This window comes from Sphaerodactylus townsendi, linkage group LG03 (genome assembly GCF_021028975.2).
Source record: "Sphaerodactylus townsendi isolate TG3544 linkage group LG03, MPM_Stown_v2.3, whole genome shotgun sequence".
Taxonomy (NCBI): Eukaryota; Metazoa; Chordata; class Lepidosauria; order Squamata; family Sphaerodactylidae; genus Sphaerodactylus; species Sphaerodactylus townsendi.
Window position 1 is genome coordinate 146,411,561 of NC_059427.1, and position 19,015 is coordinate 146,430,575.

The window sequence follows — 19,015 nt, forward strand, 5'->3', positions numbered from 1 at the left end:
GGACTCAGACCTTAAGTGTTCTGCGCTACTGCAGAGCAACGCAACAACCTTCTGAATATATCTTGACAGAGAAAACAAGTCTTACAAAATCAAGGTGTGGTTCAGTCTGGGGGTCTCTCTGAAGTGCTGTTTAAAGGCAGACAGCTTTGATTCATGGGACATGATTAACTGTTCTTGCAAAAGCCCAATTGGGAAGGAAGGGGAGTTGCTCGAGTTTGGGTTTTATTCGTTTCAGTTAAGGTGACACAAGAGAAGTACCCCCTAGGCCAGTGGTGGCGAACCTATGGCACGGGTGCCAGAGGTGGCACTCAGAGCCCTCTCTGTGGGCACGTGCAAACAGAGTTCATCATGTGGGAGGGAAATTGCCCACACACACACACACACACACACACACATCTAGGCTGGCCTGGGCCGCTGGGCTCGATTATTAGCATTAAACCTAAGACCTAGTTTTGGGGAAGCAGTGTAGGTAACCCTGTTAAGTGCTGTTAAACCCCACTGATTGTCATGCAAAGAACTAAAGCGCGATCCTTTACCTGGGAGTAAGCTCGGTTGCTGGCAATAGGGCTTGCTTCTGAGTAAACCCTCCGAGGGTCGTGATTCACCTGTTGGAAGAGTTGCACGGTTGCTTCAAAGCAAAACCACCAACTACCACCAAGCTTACTCCCGAGTAACGCATACCTCGGAGTCAACCATTTTTTCGAAACTAAAACCTCAGTATTCGGGTTAAATTGCCGTGTTGGCACTTTGCAATAAATAAGTGGGTTTTGGCTTGCAGTTTGGGCACTCGGTCTCGAAAAGGTTCACCATCACTGCCCTAGGCCAGTGGTGGCGAACCTATGGCACGGGTGCCAGAAATGGCACTCAGAGCCCTCTCTTTGGGCATACGCACACAGAGTTTGTCATGTAGGGGGAGCGGAAAATCACTCCCCCCCCACACACATCTAGACTGGCCTTGCTTCAGAGTAAACCCTCCTAGGGTCGTGATTCACCCATTTGAAGCGTTGCACAGTTGCTTCACTAAGCTTACTCCCGAGTAACGCGTGCCGAGGAACAAATCGTTTTTTCTAAACTAAAACCTCAGTATTCAGGTGAAATTGCCGTGTTGGCACTTTGCAATAAATAAGTGGGTTTTGGGTTGCAGTTTGGGCACTCAGTCTCAAAAAGGTTCGCCATCACTGCCCTAGGCTGTACCCACCCTTGGTATATGCTTGAGAGAGACAGAGGCCCCTTCCGCACATGCAGAATAACGCATTTTCAGTCCCCTTTCACAACTGTTTGCAAGTGGATTCTGCAATTCCGCACAGTAAAATCCAGCTGCAAAGTGCATGGAAAGTGGATTGAAAGTGCATTATTCTGCATGTGTGGAAGGGGCCAGAGACAGACAAGAGGTCACCCAGAGCTTCTACCTTAAGCATCCAAATATCTCTGGTTGGTCAGACCCCCCCCCCCCACACACAACTCCAAGGGTCCCCTTCTCCCCTCTCCTTGACCTATTGACTCAATGCCTGCCCTAATTCTTCTTCCCTCTTTAACCTGCACTCAACTGTACTCGCTCCAAGCTGCTCAGCTGATAGGAGGTGACACCCACTCCCTTGGCCCCCTCTAATCCAGGGGATTTTTGGGTCACTTCGGGGGAGTCCGATTAAGGGAAACTGGAAACTTTAATCTCCTGGCCATGGAAAAAGGGGCAGAGCTTTGGGAAGCTGAGGTGGGAAGAAGCACACAAAGGAAGAAGGCAGAGACGGGGGACTTCGCGGGGACCAGACCCCCCCCCCCACAGGTACCTTGGGGAGCGGGTCGGGTGCTGGGGCCAATCTCTTCCAGAAGGAAAGTAACTTTGTGGGTTGTGTTTGAGTGGGAGGGGGTGGCAGCGAGAGCCAAGGAACGCAAGGTGTGCGTGTGAAGGCTCAGAAGAAATTCCAGCCGGGTGTGCGGGTGGAAGGGAGGGGCCACAGCTCAGTGGCGAAGCGTCCGCTCGGCATGCAGAAGGAACCCGGTTCAACCCCCGGGACCTCCAGTTGAAAAGGACCAGGCAGTGGGTGATGTGAAATACCTTTGCCCGAGACTCCGGAGAGCAGCTGCCGGTCTCAGTAGACCAGTGATGGCGAACCTTTTCGAGTGCCCAAATTGCAACCCCAAACCCACTTATGTATTGCAAAGGGCCAACACGGCAATTTAACCTGAATACTGAGGTTTCAGTTTAGAAAAACGGTTGGCTCCGAGGCATGTGTTACTCGGGAGTAAGCTTGGTGGGAGTCGGTGGCTTTGCTTGAAAGCAACCGTGCAACTCTTTCAACAGGTGAATCACGACCCCTAGGAGGGTTTACTCAGGAGGGTTTACTCAGAAGCAAGCCCCATTGCCAGCAACCGAGCTTACTCCCAGGTAAAGGATTGCGCTTTAATTCTTCGCATGAAAATCAGTGGGGTTGAACAGCACTTTGTGTGCGCGTGCCCACAGAGAGGGCTCTGAGTGCCACCTCTGGCACCCGTGCCATAGGTTCGCCATCACTGCAGTAGACAATATTGGCCGTGATGGGCCGAGGGCCTGACTCAGTGTAAGGCAGCCTCAGGTGTTCAAGGGCTCGGCCCAGTTATTTGCAAAGGTGCCGCACGGGCCGTCCGCTGCCCGAGATCTGAGACAGTGCAAGGAAAGTGTCCTTGTTTGTGAAATAGGTCGGAGTGCTGCTGGGAGATTGGTGGTTCAGGTTCCAGGGAGGTGATGGAGAAGGCAGATTCACAGCCAGGATCGAAAGTCTGACTGGGAGCTGCCTTTTGGCTCACGTCTAAGGCTAACAAGAGTCAGAGGTCTGCCTGCACCAGAACACAACAGAGAAAGGCTGAGCCCCCACGCTAAAGAGCACTTGCAGTGTGCCAGGGCTTGCTCCAGAAAAGGAAACACACACTCAGGCCCCTTCCGCACACGCAAAATAATTCGTTTTCAAACCACTTTCAGAACGGTTTGCAAGTAGATTTTGCTATTCCGCACAGTTTCAAAGAGCACTGAAAGCAGTTTGAAAGTGCGTTATTCTGCCTGTGCGGAATGAGCCTCACACAGACACACATATATTTATGGAGATTCCATCTCTTATCGACCAGCACGATGTATGATTCTGTTGTTTGTGGTAGTGGTATTGACTGCATGGGTCACAGGTTGAGATACTAGTAATTAAATACACAAGTTCCCTCAAAGCTTGCTTTTTGAAAGAAGAAGAAGAAGAAGAAGAAGAAGAAGAAGAAGAAGAAGAAGAAGAAGAAGAAGAAGAAGAAGAAGAAGAAGAAGAAGAAGAAGAAGAAGAAGAAGAAGAAGAAGAAGAAGAAGAAGAAGAAGAAGAAGAAGAAGAAGAAGAAGAAGAAGAAGAAGAAGAAGAAGAAGAAGTTTCTATCCTGTACGGAGGCTCCAGGCATCTTACAAACTCCGTTTCCCTTCCTCTCCCCCCAACAGACACATTGTGAGGAAGGTGGGGCTGAGAGAGTTCTGAGAGAACTGTGACTGGCCCAAGGTCACCCAGCAGGCTTTGTGTGGAGGGGTTGGGAATCAAACCTGGTTCTCCAGATCAGAGTTTACCTGCTCTTAACCGCTACGCCACACTGGCGCCTGTATAGGATGCTGTGTTTCCTGATTTTCTTTGTATGCCCACTGTGGGAGCTGCAGGGCCTTAAAAGTGGTTATTCAGTCCTGGGGAGGGTTCTGTTTTAGTACAGGGAGGTTCAGAGCCCCCCCCCCCCCTCCAGTTCGCCTTTACATGCTTGATACCATCCAGGCATTTAAAGGGGAATCCTGGGTCTGGGAAGGTCACAGATCACTACCTGATAAAATTCCTTTGATATCTGCAAAAGTGTACAGTTAAATCCCAAGACTTGGACAGTTTGGTGAGATTTCAAGAACTGTGGACCACAAGAGGCAGGGGATAGCAGCAGCAGCAGCAGCCTGGTTCCCTCGCACAGTTGTCACCTAGCCGAGGGGAAAATGTCCCTGTCCGTTTCTCAGAGGTCACACGGGGCATTGTTTACCAGGTGATGTTATTTCCCTCCAAGCCGTGGAAAGCTCCAAATGGCCATTTCCACATCTTCAACCACTATTAAAGGGATGGGACATTTCCCCTCCCGTTAGTGAAAATGCCACATTTGGTAGAGAGAATAGATCTCAGCCATTCTAGAAGACCCCCTTTCTGGCGTGGCTCTTGGATGTTCATTATGTCCCTACCGTACGCCTGGGCCACCTGACTAGATTGCATCATTTCCCCCTGCGAGAATTTCAGCCTCACCCTGATTTATTTGACAGGGATCTCGAAAACTCACGCTGCCCTTAGGAACCGGGTTTAAATTCCTCCTTGCAGTTTTCAAAGATAACTGAACCGGGAAACCCAGGTCCAAATGCCGGCTCTGCCACGGAAGTTCGCTGGGTGACCTATATTCCTAACCTGACCTACCTCAAAGGGAGGATAAAATGAAGGAGAGGAGAATGATGTAAGCCTCTTTGGGTCCCCACTGGAAAGGAAGGGCATGTATGAAGTAACTAAATAAATTCAGGTCTGTTAGCTTTGCCAACCTCCAGGAGCAGCCTGGAGATCGCCAAGAATTATAGCTGATCTACAGTCAACGGAGATAGCTCCCCTGGAGAAAACGGCTGCTCTGAAGGGTAGATTCTGTGGGAACATATTCCTGCGAAGCTCCTTGCTCTCCCTGTGCTCCCACTCTAGGGCCCCTTCCGCACACGCAAAATAATGCGTTTTCAAACCACTTTCACAACTGTTTGCAAGTGGATTTTGCCATTCCGCACAGCTTCAAAGAGCACTGAAAGCAGTTTGAAAGTGCATTATTCTGCATGTGCGGAATGAGCCTAGGTCTCAACTTCCTGTCTTCTTGGAGGCTTGGTTAAATTCCAGTATCCAGGAAGGTGACAGGAAGTAGGATTCTACACTTGAGTGTCTCCCTGGCGTGATGTATTCCACAAATGCTGACTCTTGTCTTTTTCTCCCTTCTGGCCGGCTGAACAGCCTGTAGGTGGGTCTGCCCTGCTGCCCACAGCCACGGAGGAAAGCAAAGGAAACCTGGGCCAAGGCTAGAGCTTGAAAGCTAAGTATCAATGAAGATGGGGGGCTGGCCCTTCACGGGTCCTTTCTGGGCAGAGGCGAGATCCTTGAGCTTGATCAAGGGAGGCTGGGGTGGGTGGGGGGTGGAGGAACATGACGGTTGCCCTTTCCGCACAAATCGCCTAAAACATTTGCAAAACGTTTTTGGCCCCCTCCCCCTTTACCACGACGTTTGTACACACACACCCCCTCAAAAGGATTCACAGCTGCCGTTAGGTGGGGCTTTCCCCCCCTTTTTTGAGTGACTGGTTGAATTGACTCTTCGATGCTTTTTGCTGCGATTCTCTATACCTCGTATAATCAATGCTTCAAAGATTACCCCTACCTCAAAAAAAAACATATGGTGAAAATAAACCGACCGGGGGGAACAGAGTGAGCTCAGCAACGGGAGAAAATGGCGCCGAGGAGCTAATTCGGGGACGACACGGAGGCATGGAAAATACATCGCACAGCATTTTTGTTGTTTTGAAAATGTTTCGAACCAAAGCAGCGTCATTTAAAAAGGGGATTGAGTAAAAACATTTTGAGGCTGAAAATAAAACGTTTTCCGGACGTAAAGGGGGGAAAGCAATGCGGAACTCCATAAGGAGTTTTATTTCCTGCCCTCGAAACGTTCTAAAAGGTTTGTGTGGAAAGGGCCGGTGTCTTGTGATACTGGGTCACTGGGATATCCATGTGCCTTGGATGGATAGGGCGACAGGCTTTTTAAAGATTTGGGTTAGAAATTGATCTCTTTTGAGGGCGTGTGGAGAGACCGGGAAGGGAAGGGGGCATGGGGTAGTAGCCCAATTTCATCAGATCTCAGAAGAAAGTAGGGTCAGTACTTGGATGGAAGATGACTCAGGAAGGCAACGGCAAACCACTTAATTACTTTCCCGGAAAGCCCCTTGCGGGGGGTCACTATCAGCCAGTTGTAACTTGACGGCACTTACATAAGAGTGAATGGCATAGGTCTCGTGGTTTTCATAACAAATATTTCAGGATGGATTCTTCCAGCCGTTCTTCAGAGTCTGGACTGTGGAGTAATTTGCTTGGCAGATTGCCTCGGTGAGCTGAGTCTTGCCCCCTTGGCTTCTGGGCTCTCGTCAGGAATTCCGCTAGTTCTGAACTATTTACAGTTGGAAAAAGTTCACTACTAGCAGAACTCGGCCGCGCGCCCTGTGCTCTTCGGTGGGGGGCAAGAAACCACCGCCAGGACTGGCCGGGCAAGCCAAGAGACAGGAGGGGCTGGCTGAGAGGGGGGTCAAGGATGCTCGCCTCCAGACAAAGTCACAATAGCAACATATCTGGGTACAGGCTCCTTGTGTGTTGCGTTCAAGGCCCTTCCCGGACGAGTTGCTGCTTCTCCGCACGGCCCAGTCTCCCCACACACGCAGCGAAGGGGAGAAAGGAGGATTCCCAAAATAACGAGCCGTCACCATTGATTCCAAAGTTGCATCTTCATTGTATTTATTCTGGGGCAGGAAGTATTCTACGGACAAGAGAACGGTAGGAAGGAATTACAGAGATGAGGACAGGATCAGAGGGATTATTATATATTTACAGGATGCCACGATCTCTGCTTGCCCTTGGAAGGAGCGATAAAGAGGGCATACATAGCTTTGAAATGCAATTGATTTGGGGCGGGGTGTCTCAATCTGTCTCTTCTTCTTCTTTCTAGGCTTGTAACTGATTTCTCTTGTTGTGTTCCCTGGCATTATCAGGAGGGAGTGACAGGTAAGGAGCAGAATGAGGTCACATGGCACAAATAGGGTTGCCACTTCTGGGCTGGGGAATTTCTGGAGATTTGGGGGCGGAGCCTGGGGTGGGTACGTCTTGGGAGGGCCTCAGCTGAACATTGAGCCCACCCTCCAAAGCGGCCATTTTGGTCTGGGGGAACTGATCTCTATTGTTAGCACCAACCCTTTAGGATAGCCCACAGCTTCTTCAAAGGTGGCACAGCACCTATGGTCTGTTTAGACCACGGAACAGCTCTCAGCCCCTCTCAGGAAGCACAGCTCTTTTGGTTCCTTATTGTATAGACCAGTGGTGGCGAACCTATGGCACGGGTGCCAGAGGTGGCACTCAGAGCCCTCTCTGTGGGCACGCACAAACAGAGTCACCCCCCCTCCCCCCCACACATCTAGGCTGGTCTGGGCCACTGGGCTCGATTATTTGCATTAAACCTAAGACCTAGTTTTGGGGAAGCAGTGTAGGTAACCCTGTTAAGCCCCACGGATTTTCATGGGAAGAACTAAAGCATGATCCTTTACCTGGGAGTAAGCTCGGTTGCTGGCAATGGGGCTTGCTTCTGAGTAAACCCTCCGAGGGTCATGATTCACCTGTTGGAAGAGTTGCACAGTTGCTTCAAAGCAAAACCACCAACTACCACCAAGCTTACTCCCGAGTAACACATACCTCAGAGTCAACCATTTTTTCTAAACTAAAACCTCAGTATTTGGGTTAAATTGCCGTGTTGGCACTTGGCAATAAATAAGTGGGTTTTGGGTTGCAGTTTGGGCACTTGGTCTCGAAAAGGTTCGCCATCACTGGTATAGACCATGGAACAGCCCACAGTTCCTTTCAGGAAGCACGGCACCGATGGCCCCAATATCAGGAAACCAACCTTCATGGATGCAAACAGATGTAACCAATAAGCCAATTGCCAAAATTGAATTGAAAGAAATAATTTATTCGGACCCAAACAGGTCTGGTTAGCACCGAGGAAGCCACCCTGACTGACTGAAATCAAAGGGTTTTAAAGCATTTCTACAGGAGGCAGGCAAACAGTAAAATGCATACAAAGCAAAAACATTTATGGGTACATTTAACCTGCCAGAGTTCCTGTTCTTCTCACAAGGTTAGGTTGGAGTTCTGATAGGCTCCTATCTTGCAAACTAATGTTGCCAAGGAGGGTGGTCAGAGAGAGCTTTGTTACGTTGCTTCTATGACTTAATACAATGGAGTTCTCTTCTCTTCTGCTGAGTGACAGCTACGTGCTTTCAGCTTTATGGCAGGCTTGAGTTGTTTACAGAGATGAATTTTGTTCAGGTCCTATCACCTGCTTTATGACCAAAACACCGGGATAGGGGCTGGTGGTCACACTATCAGCTGGAGATTAGTAGTAATTGCAGAAGAGCTCCCGGTACCACCTACACATTGGCAACTCTAAGGTTCAAATTGTAAGAGCCCCGAGGGGCACGAAGCATTCTCAGTTCATGGAAGTAGGGAGCGCCCAGCTTGGATGCTATTGGGAAGTGCAGTATTATTTCCCCTTTAATTTCTTCGCAGCATCTTGATGCTGTCACGGGCCTCCTGGCTCTTCCCTGCCATCCCTGTGATCGTTCCAAAACCTGCCCTTTCGCCCAGCATATCTACGGGACCGTCTCTCCCTATATCGCCCTGCTAGGCCCCTCCGCTCCTCGGAGGCGAACCTTCTGGTGATCCCTAGCCCCAAGGCGATCCGGCTGGCCTCTACAAGGGCCAGGGCTTTTACGGCCCTGGACCCTACCTGGTGGAACAGGCTCCCGGGTGAGATCAGGGCCCTGCGGGACATACAGAGTTTCCGCAGGGCCTGTAAAACGGACCTCTTCCGCCAGGCGTTTGGCCAGCCGGGATAACACCACACTTCTGTGACAAATATCTGGCCTCCGTGGGTACAAGAAATGGGGAAGGGGAAACAATTTTAATTGCCATCTGAATTCTTATAATTTATATATGGTTTTAACTGAGATGAATGTGAAATGGATTTTAACTGTTTTTATATAATTGATGGACACCGCCCTGAGCCCTTCGGGGAAGGGCGGTATAGAAGTTTAATAAAATAAAGAAATAATTTATGGCTACCAATCTGGATCCTCTTTGATCTGAGACTGCAAATGCCTTAACAGTCCAGGTGATCGGGAGCAACAGCCACAGAAGGCCCTTGCTTTCACATCCTGCATGTGAGCTCCCAAAGGCACCTGGTGGGCCACTGCGAGTAGCAGAGAACTGGACTAGATGGACTCTGGTCTGATCCAGCTGGCTTGTTCTTATGTCCTTAAACAAACCGAGCGAGAGCGAGCGAGCGAGAGCGGATGACTGGGGCCGAGACCCAGACAGAGGGCCAGACGAGACCCAGAGACGGAAACCTTGAAACAGACCGAGGCCGGACGGACGAATAAATAATCTTTTAGGAAAGATCACAACCAAGTGAGAAGTGCTGCCATGTGGACAGGAATATCTGGTTCATCTTGATCCAGCTCACATCAGCACCATTTCCCATGCCCCGGGCCTCTGTGGTGCCAAGAGCCCAACCCTGCATCACCCAGGAGTGGGTTTTCAAATCGATAATTGACATAGAGGCCCTGACTTGACTGAGATTTTGGAAGCTATGCAAGGCCAGCTCTGTTTAGTCCTTGGGTGGGGGACCTCCAAGGAAGTCCAGGGATTCTATGCAGAGACCTGCAATGGGAAACCATCTCTGAACATCTCTTGCCTTAAAAACCTGACAGGGTCACCACAGCATGATGGGAAAAAAATGACAAATGGATATGTTACGTCAGTTACCAATTAATAAGGCATCAAAAAGCCCCCGCGTTGCCCTGGTGATGTGGGGGGAAATGGCTGCCGCAGAGGACTGGGGCAGAGAAATCTGTCCGGTGGGAGCCTGGTTGCCATGCACTAAATTGTCAGGCGCAGAAGCAAGAGGGAAATCACCAAAATGGTCGCCATTTGGAAGTGGCTGGAAGTGTTTTGACCCTGTTTATAAATGATACTTTTAATGAGCAGTCTTTTTTCCGGAGTAAGAGGCAGCCAACTGCTTTTTCAAGTGTTTGAAATCCTAGCACGTGTTCCACAGAACTTGAAAAGTATGACAGCTGTGTAACAGGACGGGAACAGGATTGTCTCAGGAAAAGACGAGGTTCCCATTTGAACAAATGTTTAAATAAAGCTGTGGGAGAAGGGTTTGGACTTATATCCCACCTTTCTCTTCTGTAAGGAGACTCAAGGCAGCTGACAAACTCCTTTCCCTTCCTCTCCCCGCAATGGACCTCTTGTGAGGTCGGTGGGGCTGAGAGAGTACAGAGAGAATCGTGACTAGCCCAAGGTCACCCCAGCAGGCTTCATGTGCAGGAGCAGGGAAACAAAGCCAGTTCACCACATAGTCCATCGCTCATGTGGAGGAGTGGGGAATCAAACCCAGTTCTCCAGTTTAGACACCACACTGACATTTCTTCAGGGGAAGGAGGTTAAGAGCTCGTGTATCTAATCTGGAGGAACCGGGTTTGATTCCCTGCTCTGCTGCCTGAGCTGTGGAGGCTTATCTGGGGAATTCAGATTAGCCTGGGCACTCCCACACACCCAAGCTGGGTGACCTTGGGCTAGTCACAGCTTCTCGGAGCTCTCTCAGCCCCACCTACCTCACAGGGTGTTTGTTGTGAGGGGGGAAGGGCAAGGAGATTGTAAGCCCCTTTGAGTCTCCTACAGGAGAGAAAGGGGGGATATAAATCCAAACTCCTACTCCTCCTCCTCCTCCTCCTCCTCCTCCTCCTCTTCTTCTTCTTCTTCTTCTTCTTCTTCTTCTTCTTCTTCTTGGATACTTCTCAACATAATGACTGTGAAATATCTGCTCTGCTGCATGGTGTGCTATTGACACAAGGAATGCACAGCTCCAGAGCAACAGGCCTGGAGAAAAGCCAGCTAGTCTAGGGTTTCCAGCCTCCAGGTGGGGTCCAGAGGCCTCCTGGAATTACAACGGATCTCCAGCTGACAGATAATCAATTTCCCTGGAGAAAACAGCTGCTTTGGAGGGCAGGCTCTAAGGCCTCCCGCCTCACTGAGGTCCCCAGCCTCCTCAGTCCAATTTTCAGGAATTTCCCAATTCAGAGTGGACAATCCTATGTCAACTTGGGTTTCTGAAGAGTATCTTATCAGCTTTCTGCATGCATTTGCACTGCTGGCTGCCCCCTTGCTAGAGAAAGGGAGATTCCGCAGGAGGGAATGCTGATTTCCCTCCATACAAGAACAAAATGCTCCTCTACCATCCATTTAGTGGTGGCGAACCTATGGCACGGGTGCCAGAGGTGGCACTCAGAGCCCTCTCTGTGGGCACGCGCGCCCAGAGTCCATCATGTGGGGAGGGGGCGGAAAATCTACCCCCCCACACACACATCTAGGCTGGCCTGGGCACGATCCTTTACCTGGGAGTAAGCTCGGTTGCTGGCAATGGGACTTGCTTCTAAGTAAACCCTCCTAGGGTCATGATTCACCCGTTCGAAGCGTTACACAGTTGCTTCACCAAGCTTACTCCTGAGTAACGCGCACTTTGGAGCCAACCATTTTTCCTAAACTAAAACCTCAGCATTCAGGTTAAATTGCCGTGTTGGCACTTTGCGATAAATAAGTGGGCTTTGGGTTGCAGTTTGGGCACTCGGTCTCGAAAAGGTTCGCCATCACTGATTTAGAAGGAGCAATGAGAGCCAGTGAGGGGTAGCAGGTAGAATATCAGCCTTGGGTTTGAAGTGCCGCTCCGCTGCAGTAGCTGGCTGGCTGGCTGGCTGACCTTGGGCCGGTCACGCACTTTCAGTCTCGCAGATCCTACTGAAACTGAATAACGACCATGCGAAATGGGTAACGAAACAGAAGGTGGAAGATACCAAACGGCAATACAATCTTGCACGCTGGCCTAATTTCATCTGCCCCTCAAAGATCAGGAGTGCATTGGCCTCAGCCCCTTAGGTTTTTGCTCTGGATGTCAACAAGCTCAGAAGAGCTTTCACTCTAGCCAGAAGTGGCGCCTTGCCATCGGCAGCTCTTGAAGGTAGGCACAATAAGGTGCCGTACATGGAGAATTTACCCATAGAAGAAACAGAGTCTCTGATGCATTTTTTTCTATTGTCCTGTGACCAGAGATATTAATCTAGTATTAGTTAAATTTCCAAAGTCGTTCTGATGAACTACATTTCAAAAAATTACTTGCTGGTGAAAATCTGATGACTCCGAGGCAGGTGGCCAAGTTTAGTGCCTTGTATATTAAGCAGGCAGGGGGTTTAATGCTGACCAAGGGAAAGATGTGGTTTAAAATCACATTTGAATTTTTTAGTTTATACTAAATGTTTTGTTGATGGAAATTGTTTTTAAACTTGCCTTTTGATGAATTTTCTGAAACTTTCTGACTGTATGTTTTTATATTGGTCTATGACCATAGTAAAAAAAAAACCCAGCAACAGTAACAATCGCTCTCAGTTTAACCTACCTCACTGGGTTGTTGTGAAGATATAATGGAAAATTGGAGAACGATGTAAACCACTTGGGATGCCCATTGTGGAGAATGGCAGGGTGTAAATGACGTAATTTTAAAAAGTTATTGGGTGGAGATGCCAGGAAACAAATGCAGTTAGTTATGGTTTGTTATACCTGCAATTTTCAGGATACCCAGGGCGATTCCTCACGGAGAAAATGAATGTAGATAGAACCAGGTTTGACAAGAATCGGCACCTTTTCATCCTGGTTTCATGCTCCCCACTGCAGCTTGTGCCCCCCCCCCCCCCCCAACGATCCCCAGGCAGCGGCAACGCAGGATTACCCACGCTGAAGCTATGGAACACTCGATCTGCCCAGGGGCTATCCTGATTGGCAGCTGCTGGGCGGGAATTTTTTAAAAAATTTTCCTGTCAGAGCCACATCTGTGCAAGCATGCGCAGACTGACAGAAAGAAACGAGCATTAATTCTTTAAATAAACGAACTGCCGCATCCACGTGGATGTGATGTGTAGTGCTGCCTTGTATTGCCATATATGTTTTTGACAACTAAAACCGTCCCTCCGTTGTTTGTATCCACATATCCACGTGGATCTCGGATGCATGAAGTAAAAAAAAAAAAGTGCTGCGCCCACTGCATCCTGATGGGGTGGGAGGCTCCATGTCACTCGCAAGGGCGGGAGATTCAAACACCCGATACTCCCCACTGCTCCCCTCCGAACCAGATTCATCATGGCATGTTTCAAAAGGTCTACTTTCTTCCAGGTTCTGAAATAACACATGCTGGGGCGGGGCGGGGCGGGGGAGCGCCAGAACTGGGATGAAAGCGTGTTCGACGCTGGTGTAGTGGGGAGTTCTGCAGGAAACCTGGTTATTTTGCGTGAGTATCACACGATTAATTGATGGTGGGGAATCGACCCTAGTTCCCCACAGCTGCCAGCCATGGTTCTGACAGACACTCAAGAGTGACCCCCCACTGTTCTCCCTTTTCCAGACCAGCCAGAAAGGAGGAAAGCTAACTCCGTGGAGGAGCCACTTCCGTGAGAGGCGAGGCTTGTCTGGATGCCCACTGGATACCACCTGTGGTTTTCCAACATGGGCAAATACCTCCCCCACCTTGAGGAAATGGGAGAAAGCCAACCATCAACACGGCAGCCATCGAAGGGGCAAGACTAACCGGAGGGAGTTGGGGAGCCGGCCAATTTGCTGTATGATGAATTAGTGTCCACTTGGGGGGACCCCCAACCTTTTTGAGCCTGTGGGAACCTTTGGGATTTGGACAAAGTACGATGGGTGCAGCCACAAAATGGCTGCCACAAAAAGTGAAGCCGGCCACAAAATGGCTGCCCTAGATTACCTTTAATCACACAGCAACGATCCTTGTGCTGTAGTAGCAGCTTCTGCCAAAGCAATCTTTTAAAAAATATGCACACATTCTAAAAACATTTGGTGGGCACCAGAGAAGATGTCAGCAGGCACCATGGCGCCCATGAACCCCGCGTTAGGGACCCCTGGTCCACTGGAATAGACAGGGATGGCATGGTCCACTGGTCTGAGCAGGGCATATTTGAGAAGCATCTTGCAATATAATTAGGATAATTAGGAAAGGAGTTGATGATAAAACTGCAAGGATTGTCATGCCCTTATATAAAGCAGTGGTGCGACCGCACTTGGAGTCCTGTGTTCAGTTCTGGTCGCCACATCTCAAAAAGGATATCGAAGAGATAGAAAAAGTGCAGAGAAGGGCAACGAGGATGATTGAGGGACTGGAGCACCTTCCTGATGAGGAGAGGCTGCAGCGTTTGGGACTCTTTAGTTTGGAGAGGAGATGTCTGAGGGGAGGGGGATATGATTGAAGTCTATAAAATTATGCGTGGGGTAGAAAATGTTGACAGAGAGAAATTTTTCTCTCTTTCTCACAATACTAGAACCAGGGGGCATCCATTGAAAATGCTGGGGGGAAGAATTAGGACTAATAAAAGGAAACACTTCTTCACACAATGTGTGATTGGTGTTTGGAATATGCTGCCACAGGAGGTGGTGATGGCCACTAACCTGGATAGCTTTAAAAGGGACTTGGACAGATTTATGGAGGAGAAGTCAATCTCTGGCTACCAATCGTGATCCTCCTTGATCAGAGGTTGCAAATGCCTTAGCAGACCAGGTGCTCAGGAGCAGCAGCAGCAGCAGCAGAAGGCCCTTGCTTTCACATCCTGCATGTGAGCTCCCAAAGGCACCTGGTGGGCCGCTGCGAGCAGCAGAGTGCTGGACTAGATGGATGGGGAAGAGCGAAGGAGGAGATGGCGAGATGGATTAGGGAGGAACAGACAGACTGAGAATTCAAATGGATCTGGACAGCAACTGAGAAGATCCTGGACTCAGTTCACATCTGAAACATATTTGAATCCAGTGGCACCTTTAAGACCAACAAAGTTTTATTCTTGGTATAAGCATTCAGATGAGTGCACATGAAAGCGTAGACCAAGAATACAAGTTTGTTGGTCTCAAAGGAGCCACTGCACTCAATTTTTTTCCTACCGCTTCAGACCAAGAAAGCTACCAACCTGAATCAGTTCATATCTCATCCCTTGTCAAGTAGCATGTAGTGAAGGGCTCTCAGTCAAGCTGGCATCATGGCATTTGGGTAAAGAGTTCCACTGGGGAAGTATAAGTCTTTTTTGTATCTTGAGAGATTTGAGCTCTTCGGGCATTGGGGGGGGGGGGCAAGTGAGCTGCCCTCCCACCACATTCCTGTCTTCTTGAAATGCCCTTCAAACTGCAAAGCCTCAACTAAGCCAAGCTGATCCTCGAGGCCTACTGACCAGTGGTAGCAAACGGAGCCTGGAAAATGGCTTAGCTTGCTGTTGAGCAACTTTCTAAACCAGGCAGCAGAGAGAGGAGGTCAGGACGGATCACAGGCCAAGGAGCTGAGTTGAGGATCAGTTTGTGACTGCCCTCCTTTTCTCAACAGGCCCCTGCGAACGTCTTTTCTGGATGAGATCTTACGGAGAAACCATGCTGGATGAGGTCTTAAGGAGAAATCGTCCAGATATTGATGACGCTGCACCCCACATTCCTGGAGGACGATGTTTAACGTAGATGTTGAAGGCCACGAAAGATAAAACTGAACCTGGATGCGTTCCATAGGATAAGTCCCATGGACCTGAACAAGAGTTCCCTCGCAGCATCTCCTGGGATCTGTCTACCTTCTCAGCAGCTTGGGAACTACCAACCCAAACTTAGCAAGGCCTCCCAAAAGGATATTGTGGTCAACACTGTCAAATGCCTACGAGAGGTCAGGAACGATCGCTTCCGATGTGTTTTCCCCAGCAAAGATTATCAACAAAGGCTGATGTTGTCCCAAAATCGGGTCTGAAGCCCTACTGAAAAGTGTGTACGCTTAAGATAGCAGGGTTGGTAATCCTTCCAGGGGCCATTTAGCTTTCTCCAAATATTTCTTGAAATGCTACAAACATTAACAGAACAATGGCCAGAAATCACAAGAGGGCAACAATATGTAAATATGTAGAATTAACTGAACCATGAATTAAATTTGTAAAATTGACAGTTCTTGGAAAAGGTTTGGCAAAGGTCTGCCGTGGGCAGGCTTTTCAGAATACAGACCAGTGTCGTGGGCTGGATTGGTACAGTGGCTAAGAATGTCGGAGACCCTGGCTCAAGCTCCAGCCCAGGCCATGGAAGCTCATGGGGTGACTTTTGGCCAGTCACATATTCTCAGCTTCACCTACTTCACAGGGTTATTGTGAGGACAGAATGAAAGAGAGGAGAACTGTGCCAACTGCTTTAAGTCCCCTTAAGAGAGAAAGGAGGGAGTACAAACGAATTAAATAAATCAGTCAATCAGTATGGACCCTAGTCCCTACCTATATCAATGAGGCTTCCTTAAAATTTTTAAAAACCTGTATGTCTGTTTCCTTGTTCGTTCCCTTGTTTCCCCTTCTAGTCAAAGCATTAAAGTGAGGGGGTGCTGAGCTAACTTGCCTTAGGTCACCGTAGAACAGTGGTGGCGAACCTATGGCACGGGTGCCAGAGGTGGCACTCAGAGCCCTCTCTGTGGGCACTCGCAAGCAGAGTGCCCCCCCCCCACATCTAGGCTGGCCTGGGCCACTGGGCTCGATTATTAGCATTAAACCTAAGACCTAGTTTTGGGGAAGCAGTGTAGGTAACCCTGTTAAGTGCTGTTAAACCCCACTGATTTTCATGCGAACTAAAGCGCGATCCTTTACCTGGGAGTAAGCTCAGTTGCTGGCAATGGGCCTTGCTTCTGAGTAAACCCTCCTAGGTTGGAAGAGTTGCACGGTTGCTTCAAAGCAAAGCCACTGACTACCACCAAGCTTACTCCTGAGTAATGCACGCCTCGGAGCTAACCGTTTTTTAAAAACTAAAACCTCAGTATTCAGGCTAAATTGCCACATGGGCACTTTGCGATGAATAAGTGGGTTTTGGGTTGCAATTTGGGCACTCAGTCTCGAAAAGGTTCACCATCACTGCCGTAGAATCTAGTTATGGGCATGACCCATCCGCTGAAACTCAACAGAATAAAGAATGGTTTCCATATTGGTTTCAGTTAGAAAAGAAATATGAATCAGAAAAAAATACCTGGTTTGTTGGTTCAGTCCAATGTTGCAGGTATCTCCAGCAATAAACACTGTCTGCTAAAAGATTAAAAAAAGTACAAGCTTGCAAAACTTCATCCTCTAGTGACTATTTGAAATACCGGTAACTAAATCTTTGTATCCATTTGTACCATTTTTAAAATACATGTGCACATTTTAAATTGCAATCTGACAGTGTTGGCTGTGATAGGTTATAATAGATATTGGGAATCTGCAAAATATTTTTGGGGAAAAAACCAGGTTTGGGAAAAGAATTCAGATGTATAAACTGTGGGGAAATGAACAGTAGATAGTTGAAGAGAATGTGCAAGTTCATTTAAAAATGATTTTTGTTGATTCGTTAAATATGGGAATGAACGAAGGATGTAATGACAACAATCTGACATTTGAGCGGTTGTGGTGAATCTCCTAGCAAGGTGGATCAGCTGGAACCATATTTGCAATTTCTTTTTGAAAATAAGGCTAAAAAGAGAAAACGATGAAACACGACTGATTTGTGACCCACTGAGTTGTGAAACCCTGGGCTCTCCTGCATTTTATTTTTGGTCTGTTCTGGACACATGCTACTTTAATTTATGCTCTGATTTCTGTACAAACTTCTGTACGTTTAGTTTTCGCTTTGGTTTCTCCCCACCCCAGTTTTTTTACCCCAATATTTTTTTTCTGAAAGCCGATTTTGATTTGCCTTTTTTGTGCATAATGTTTTTATTAGTTTTCTTTGTCCTGTCCCACCCACCTTTCTCTCTTTCTCACAATACTAGAACCAGGGGGCATCCATTGAAAATGCTGGGGGGAAGAATTAGGACTAATAAAAGGAAACACTTCTTCACGCAACGTGTGATTGGTGTTTGGGATATGCTGCCACAGGAGGTGGTGATGGCCACTAACCTGGATAGCTTTAAAAGGGGCTTGGACAGATGTATGGAGGAGAAGTCGATCTATGGCTACCAATCTCGATCCTCCTTGACCTGAGATTGCAAATGCCTTAGCAGACCAGGTGCTCGGGAGCAGCAGCAGCAGAAGGCCCTTGCTTTCACCTCCTGCAGGTGAGCTCCCAAAGGCACCATGTGGGCCACTGCGAGTAGCAGAGGGCTGGACTAGATGGGCTGTAGTCTGCTCCAGCAGGCTCTTTCTTATGTTCTTAACCTATTGTTACAAAAGTATATCGATACATTAATGTTTTAGACTCTTTTAAAAATGCAGCCATATTGATAGAGCCATATAAGCATGCTCAGAAACTAAAAAGTGGGACTGCTGCAATGCTAGCAATGACACCACCTGTGATGCCACTGATAATACCAGCAGCCTCCTTTGAAAATCTGGACTATTTAAATCATGTGTGGAGGAAATAAACTCAGTCTGGAACTGTGAAAATGCAGAGAAAGGGCAGATGCGCGGAAGACCCGTGTGCCCACGCTGACTCCAATGCTTGTGGATCAACGGCCAAGAAAACAAGCATGCAGAAAGCCCCGATCCGCTGGGCGCAGGATTTGCCCTGGATCTTGTTATCTCTTATATTGTTGAGTGTGCCTAATAAACTTTTTCTTTTGCTTGCCTGTTTGTGTAGGGCATCATTTGCTACTTGCATGCCATACATTAAAAAAAAAACCGGAACAGGAGGGCCCTATAATATATAAGAGGGCTTCCAGTTCCAGTTCGTGGGGGTAGGGCAGGGGCTGGGGAAGCTTGGAGTTGCTATTTCATAATGTTGACACAGCTCTCAGCATCTGCATGTGTGCCACGTTTTTCACACCACTATATAAAGACAGGCCACCTCTGGAATGTTCTTAACCTATTGTTACAAAAGTATATCGATACATTAATGTTTTAGACTCTTTTAAAAACCTGGCAGATCTGAAAGGGGTGACCATCGGAGCTGCTCAGCGCAGAATCGAAGAGATGTCGAAGAGATAGAAAAAGTGCAGAGAAGGGCCATGAGGATGATTGAGGGACTGGAGCGCCTTCCTTATGAGGAGAGGCTGCAGCGTTTGGGACTCTTTAGTTTGGAGAGGAGACGGCTGAGGGGAGATACGATTGAAGTCTATACAATTATGCATGGGG

The 19,015-nt window shown here is 48.4% G+C and overlaps 1 long non-coding RNA gene across 2 annotated transcripts; it reads left to right on the forward strand.

Annotated features, from left to right (window-relative positions):
• The first annotated feature begins 1,666 nt into the window (after positions 1-1,666).
• On the forward strand, positions 1,667-16,328 carry LOC125429495. 2 transcript variants are annotated; one of them, XR_007244003.1, is made up of 4 exons: positions 1,667-1,783; positions 5,001-6,812; positions 13,312-13,525; positions 15,289-16,328. It is a non-coding gene; the product is annotated as an uncharacterized LOC125429495 (long non-coding RNA). The 2 variants fall into 2 exon arrangements; XR_007244004.1 differs by lacking the exon at positions 13,312-13,525.
• Positions 16,329-19,015: the final 2,687 nt, after the last annotated feature.